The sequence below is a fragment of the Balaenoptera acutorostrata genome, chromosome 21, assembly GCF_949987535.1.
Source record: "Balaenoptera acutorostrata chromosome 21, mBalAcu1.1, whole genome shotgun sequence".
Lineage (NCBI taxonomy): Eukaryota > Metazoa > Chordata > Mammalia > Artiodactyla > Balaenopteridae > Balaenoptera > Balaenoptera acutorostrata.
The window spans coordinates 18,725,094-18,732,607 of NC_080084.1; the positions used below are offsets into that span (position 1 = coordinate 18,725,094).

General features: G+C 41.5%; 1 pseudogene; it reads left to right on the top strand.

The window, feature by feature from the left end:
* Nucleotides 1-2,961: 2,961 nt before the first annotated feature.
* LOC103011803 (DNA methyltransferase 1-associated protein 1-like) lies at nucleotides 2,962-5,424 on the top strand (annotated as a pseudogene).
* The last annotated feature ends 2,090 nt before the right edge of the window (nucleotides 5,425-7,514 follow it).

The window sequence follows — 7,514 nt, forward strand, 5'->3', positions numbered from 1 at the left end:
CTGCTAAATCCTTCCATGATTTTTTATCGCGCTACATACAACATTCTTTCAAATGCAAGGTCAGAGTATAAGTCTCTTTTGATATCATGGTTGTAAAATGAGAAGTGGTGCTTATTTCAGATAAAACCTCTTTTTACCTTCCACAAAAGCTTTATTCTGTCACACATAATATCTGATTTTTACATGTCAGTAAAAAAAAAAAAAAAAAAGAATAAAACTGAGGAGATGGAGTAATAATGTTTGTAACTATTGAAATCACAGAAATGCATGGCTGGATGATACATTGACAGGTCGTTTATTTCACCGTCAGATACATTTGCTGTTAAATCAACCAGGGAAATAGGTCTAAAATCTTTTTATGCTGCCCTGTGGCATCAAGACCTAATGCTTCTTTTTCAACATTGTTAAGTCATCAATTTAGGCTTTTAAGTATATTTCAGTCATTAGACCTTCAGCATATAGGACTTTTTTTTAAAAGACTGGTAAATATTAACTGAGCATGACTCCGTAACACATTCAAATTGTAATTTCCTTCATGCTTTGAGGGCAATTGGAGGAGACACTTGCACATTTTCTTTTGAATCCTCATCTCTCAAGTTAGTCCTGCTTGATTAAGATCTAGGTATGAAGTCCCAACTCCTGACTGAAAGTTCAAGGTTTATACAAAAACGATTTCATTCTTGAAGTTTGGAGAACTATGAAATTGATAAAGCCCTTATTTCCTCTTCTCTTAACTGATTACAAAATAAATTGTATAAAACAATATAATTGTATATAATTGTATTGTTTGGCCCATAACATATAGAAATGTTATTTGCCAACACCAGCACGAAGGAGGTGAGTGGGAGCAAAGTTGTATTGGGCTAAGGAAATGATACCAGATGGTAACTCAAATCCACAGGCACAAGTGAAGAGAACCAGAAATGGTGCATAAGAAGATATAAATACATATATACATGTTATAAATATATACCTGCTCTCCTTTCTTTCCTCAGCTCCTTTAAAATAAATGAAATTATATAAAGTAATAATTATAACAATTTATTGTTGTATTTGTATGATATACAGATGCAACTGAATAACAATAATACCACAAAAAATCAAGCTCTTCAGAATTAATGCTTCTATATCTCAATGGAATTAATCCAGTATAAATCTAGAGTAGATTCTAAATTAAGATATATATAAAAATCCCCAGAGCAACAACTAAGAAAATCCTTTTTTCAAAAGTGAAAAAATATTAAAGAAATTAGAATGTTACATTAAAAATATTCACTTAGTGCAAAAATAATGTAAAGGAGGAATAGAGGAACAAAAAAGATGTAAGACAGAAAACAGAAGGTATGTGGCAGATGTAATGTAACTCTATCAATAAAAACTTAAATGTGAATAAATGAAACAATCCTATATATATATATAAATTTGCTTAGTTAGATACCGAACTGGTATAATGACCTATACAGGATAATAAAACCATAAAATTTGGGTTTATCTTCTTTACCATACAGAAATCATTTCCATGAGACAGTAATCATTTGCATCTCATCAGTTTGTTTTTTCAATATCCAGCCTAATATTAATAGGATATAGAATGTTTCCATTAGAGATTCAGATGACTCAAGTGGCTTTGTTAAACAGTGTTCTAGTATCACATGAAAAGAGTTTGCGATCATTCTTTTACCTTGATTTTTAGCATTTAATATTACCTACTGTTATTGATATGCAGCTTCATCTAAGAAATGAGGTGGCCAGAAGCAAGCGTTCCTTGATACTAATCCACCCCCATCACCACGACACAGACTCAGACCCCAAAATATTTATGTATAGATGATAGATGGACATGCAGAGTTTTGAAACGAATGCTGGTCTTCCTTTATGGCTGAAGGATTATAGTTGAAGTTATTTGGAAGTACAGTGTGTCTGTTCTCAGCATATAACCTCAGCCCCTAAACCATCCTCCTTTGTCCTGCTTTGTAATATTGGAGCTGGACCTTGTAATCAGTTCTCCTTTAACACTTGGCATAATGTTAAACATTATAGTAGAAGGCTCTCCCACAGGGGAGAAGACCCCCTCTTCCAGAAACCAGTGGTTTTCCCCTTTTGCTATAGTGATATGCAGCTGAGCTGCCATTCTCATGTGGGTCACTCAATAGTGTGTCCCCTGTGGAGTGGCTTCTTAGCACGTTTTGCCAGAACTCCAGATGCAGCTTTCTCATGAGATTTGTTCTCACCTCAGAAGTAGCCACTCCCAGCAAGTTTCAGTGCCCTGCTCCGCATCCTCTTAAGCTGGTGGCTTCCTAGTAGTGTTGCTGGAATTCCTTTGTGCAGTTAGTTTCTGCTGGCCAGGCGTGGTGTGCAACACCTCGGTGAAATACTCTGCCCTCCAGTGGGAGACAGTCGCACCTTCTCCAACTGGTTCTGAACATCAGTCTGGGTGGCTTTCTTCCAAGTTTCTCTTCCTTGAATACTCTCTTTTAGTCCTAGAGGTAGTGACTGCCACTTACATCTGCTTTTTCTGTATTCTTCAGATTCTCTTTACCATTCTTATTGGTAAATTCCCTCTTATGAATTAATAATTCTTCATATTCAAATTTCCCAGTGCAAATGACTGGTTTGGTTGCTGCCCGCCAGCTGACACTGGCTGATATAGATGCAGATCTTTGCAGGGAAACAGCAGGAAGATGGACCCACCCTGTCTGACAACATCCTGAAAGAGTCCACTCTTTGCACGCACTTGGTCCTGCGCTTGAGGGGAGGTGTCTAAGTTCTCTTCTTTAAGCTTTCGACAAATTTCATTACACTTTTCTTTCAGTAAAGTTATTGCATACCAGCCACCTCTCCCACCCCCGGCAAAGAAAAAAGGTCTGTGGTTTTGCGGGGATAATAGAGCCACCGGGCCGCAGTGCGGAAATCCAGGCACTGACCCTTGACCTCGGGGCACTCCCCCATCTCTCAGGCGCAATGTCTGTGGGCACAGATGGGTAGGACATTCTAGAACTCGGGGATAAGAGGGTCATGCAGCTTCCGGGACCATCAGCAATAAGGACAATACCAACCCGCACAAGAAAAAGTCCAGGAAGTCCTCAGAGACACTGACCTTCAGGAAGCCCACGGACATGCACCAGGAAGTCTAAGCACCGCTCTACTCTGGCAAGGAGGAGGCACCTCCGCTGTTACCCAGTGACCCTGGTCAAGGCCCCCGCACAGTTAAGGCTAAGTTGGGCCCCAAGAAGGCGTGGTCCTGTAAGTGGATGCCATTCACCAACCTAGTCTGCCAGGACGGAGTCACGTTCTTCCACTGGCGACAGGCAGCTGAGGAGGGCAAGGACTACCCCTTTGCCCGGGGGGTCCATAAGACTGTGCAGGTGCCAGTGTATTCAGGAGAGGGGTACTAGCTCTATCTTCACGACAACTCCTGAACAAAGGCAGAAACGACCACTTCTTTGACCTCAGCCGCCGCTTTGACCTCCGTTTTGTCATTAGCCACGATCGGGATGACCACCAGCAGTTTAAGAAGGGGTCTGTGGAGGACTTGAAGGAGCAGTATTACCATATCTGTGCCAAGCTGGCCAACATGCACGCCATACCAGACACAGACCTCAAGATACCAGGGTTTCATGCTGGGCACCTGCAACGGCGGAAGGAACAGCTGAATTGTTGCCGGTCACAAGCCTCAGAGCAGGGGGCGGCGGAGAAGTACCCGCTACGTAAGCTGCGCCAGATCTAGTCCCGGCAGAAGGGGGTGTGAGGAGCGTAGCCAGGAGTCGCTGAAGCTGCTCACAGCCGCAGACCCCGCTGCGGAAAAAGGACCCCGAGAAGCAGCCGCCCCAGGAAAAGAAGGCCGAGAAGCCAGCTGTTCCTGAGACGGCAGGCATCAAGTTTCCAGACTTAAAGCCTGCAGGCTTCTCCCCGCGGAGCCAGCAGGTGAAGCTGCCAAGGTGCGGGCCAGAATATCAAGGCCCTGGAACAGGTGCTGGGTGTGGAGCTGAGCCTGACACCCACGGAGGAGCTGGTGCGCATGCTCTACGAGCTGAGGACGAGCTAGTGCGGCTGAACGAGCCCAGGCAAGTCTGCGCCAACTGCGAGGATGAGCTGCAGGTGCTGCGGTCCCTGCACGAGGCTCTGGTCGGGGCTGGGTGCTGGGAGGCCGCCACGCCAGCGTCCTCCCGCCCGCGGTGCCGAACCCGGCCTCGACCCTGACCCCAGCGAGGATACCGCCGTCGACCATCGTCGTGTGTCGGGCACACCCTTCGCGCCCACGAGGAAGCGACGGGAATGGTCTCCAGCTCCTCTTCTGTGAAGGAGGCGGAGAAGCCATGCGAGGCCACGCGCGGTGTGGGATCCTGCTGCGTAGAGCTGGTGAGTTGGGGGAAAAACCAACCCCAAAACCTTTTTACCTAAATGAAGACTGTAAGGGAAGTAACTTTGCACATCAAAGTATGCAGTGCTGCTTCATATTTATGTAAATATCCTATGTTTATGTAAATATTTGTTTTTTCAGTAATTAGCTTATAATAGTTCATCTATGCAAACTTATTTATTTTTTTTTTTTAAAGGATTTTCTTATTTATTTATTTATTTATTTATTTTTGGCTGTGTTGGGTCTTCGGTTCGTGCGAGGGCTTTCTCCAGTTGCGGCAAGCGGGGGCCACTCTTCATCGCGGTGCGGGGACCGCTCTTCATCGCGGTGCGCGGGCCTTTCTCTATCGCGGCCCCTCCCGTCGCGGGGCACAGGCTCCAGACGCGCAGGCTCAGCAATTGTGGCTCACGGGCCCAGCTGCTCCGCGGCATGTGGGATCTTCCCAGACCAGGGCTCGAACCCGTGTCCCCTGCATTAGCAGGCAGATTCTCAACCACTGCGCCACCAGGGAAGCCCCAAACTTATTTTTAAAAAGTTTTTTATTCCCTAAAAATTTAGAGTACCGGAAAGATTCACAATGAATTGCACATGTTATTGTGTAGTGGTGTTTATTACATTTCCTACTGAAGTGTCTTATTCTCAGAGCGGAGGGAGCTAAAACCCTAGGGTAGAGTTGGAGGGAATCTTTTGAGTTTGAGTTTGAAGGTAATGGACATAATATTTAGTATTTTAGTTTATATTCTATTCCATAAAAGAGTCTATTCTGTTTTCATATGTAAAAATTATGCTTCAAGTTACCATTAAATTTCTTAGTATTTTCCTTAAAATTCCTAACACAATATTTAAGCTCCACGAAGATATACATGTTCAGCAGTGATTTTTAACTGTGACTTTCTACCTCCTAGTTGGTGGCCAAGTTCCCCCAGAAGTGCAAATTCCCTCGTATGATATGTAATGACTGTACCCTTGGAGAGTCTAAACACAGTTGCAAGCTGGTTCAATTCAGTTTTTCCAGCCTTACCTGCCTACTAGATAGCTTACCACCTGTTTTTTCTTGGGCTTAAAAGAATCCTTAAGCTTTTTAAAAAATTTTTATTGGAGTATAGTTGAATTACAATGTTGTATTAGTTTCAGGTGAAGAACCCTTAAGCTTTGAGAGGAGACATGTTGTCAGGAAGAAATTCAGGTGGGGCATATGCAGTTTTGCAACACGGGCAGCTCTCCTTCTGGGTGGCTATTGGGCAAGGTGTTAGCTGATGATAAATTGAAATCTTCTGTAGATGATATCAGAAATAGTAATGGTTGTTCCATGAGCCAAACTTGATCGTGTGAAGTTTGGGTAGTTAGTTTGTGAGCTCTACTCTCTGTAGTCCTGTGGGGCAACTTGGTCCTTGAACAAGAGCAACGGTCTCTCTTGGTTGTCTTTCTTGGTGTGTACCTGTTAACCATTTCCTCTGGACATTCTTGCTGTCTATGATTGTGATCTATCGTTCTAATTTTCCTTCTTTTCTTTTGTTTTTATCTCTACCTCACCTTCCCTTCCCCCATCAAAAAAACAAAAAAACAAAAAAAAGAAGAAGGCCAGGACAATTATTTTATACTATGGAAAAATCTTTTCCTTGAATCTACTCCCTTTGGTGGAAACCAACGTTCTTTGAGTTCCCCAAAGTCTTAGGAATTTGGAGTAAATAGCTAGAAATGGAAGTATTTGGAAGCCATCTTTGTTTTTCTGTCCTGCCATAGACCTCACTTTAAGAAATAAAGACTCAATTTCCCTTTTGCATTGTCAGAAAGAAAATAGGAAGATATGAGGAGAAAAGAACAACCCAGTTTCATAACTCTAAATTGCAACCCCGCTATAGCTTGGTATTTCAGATATTATTTGTATGTTTCCAGTTGGATTGCAAATTGCATGAAGGGAGGCAGAATGCAAAATAAAGGTTTTTTTTTTAATTTGGTAGAATTTTGCCAAAAACAATGTTACTAATTTCTGGGGGGGTGGGGGGTGGTATGTGCCCCCTTTTAATAACTCATTGATTCTGAAAGATTATTTTAGAAACAAGGGCATCTAATCCAATGTTGGGAGACCTTAAAGTCTGCTTTTCCTTGGAGACGTAAAGACTGTTTTCCATGGCTGTCACTGCATGATAGCAGATGTTATCAGGCCACACTAGAATTATGCAGTTAATTTTTACCTTGCTTTCATTGTGATTTTACTTAGAAACCTCTCATGTAATAACTGTTTGAGATAGCTGCTATGTAATCAGAAATGTAGCCTCTTAAGCTTTTTAAGTGCTATAGAACTTTAATTTGTAGTTTGTGAAATAGTGCTTGTAATGATCATTAATGTTTTATAACTTGAGGAGGAGAAATCACAAACTAGAAACTGCAAGATTAAGTAAAAAAATAAAGACCTCAAGCTCTTCTCACTTCATGGGGTTAAAGATTGTAAAGAAATCTCATGTCTATAAGAAACATTCTGCAAATAATAAATTTACCAAAATATAGTATTTCCATTTTACAGGTTGTCTAATGAGTTGACAACATTAACATAATACTTCCAAAAATAATTTATGTTTTCTTCCTAGCTTTTGATTTACATTATTATTCTATCATTTCTTGAATCTCGAAACATATGGCTTTGATACACTCTACAGAATTTTCAGCCTTGTGACTATTTAAACAAATCTTAGGCAGTGGGGTGTAAGTGAAGAAGTGATGCCATTATTTAGATGGTTTATTCTAAAATTTGTACCATTCAAGACAAAAAGCAAAAAAAATCTCCTCAAGAAATAAACACTTGCCCAAGAGATATCAACACTAATACTCCTGTCTTGTCTCCCGATCATAGTCACGGTCTGAAAATGACACAGACTCTCATAGCATAACTAGATCCAGACTTTTGTTCTAATTTGGACAGTTTCTTTCATTAGAAAAAATATATAGACAACATTCCTTTAGAGACAACGTTTATCATTGATAAGGGAATGTGAAATATAGAGTCATTTGAATGAAGCTGAATATTTTGCAGTGATGTACATCTATTCACTTTTCTTAAGTACAGTGACTTAGTCACCTCACTCAGATTACCTTTAGACTCTATGTGTTTGAAATACCATGTCTGCCTTAGGTAATTTGAAAAGGAGCGTGCATC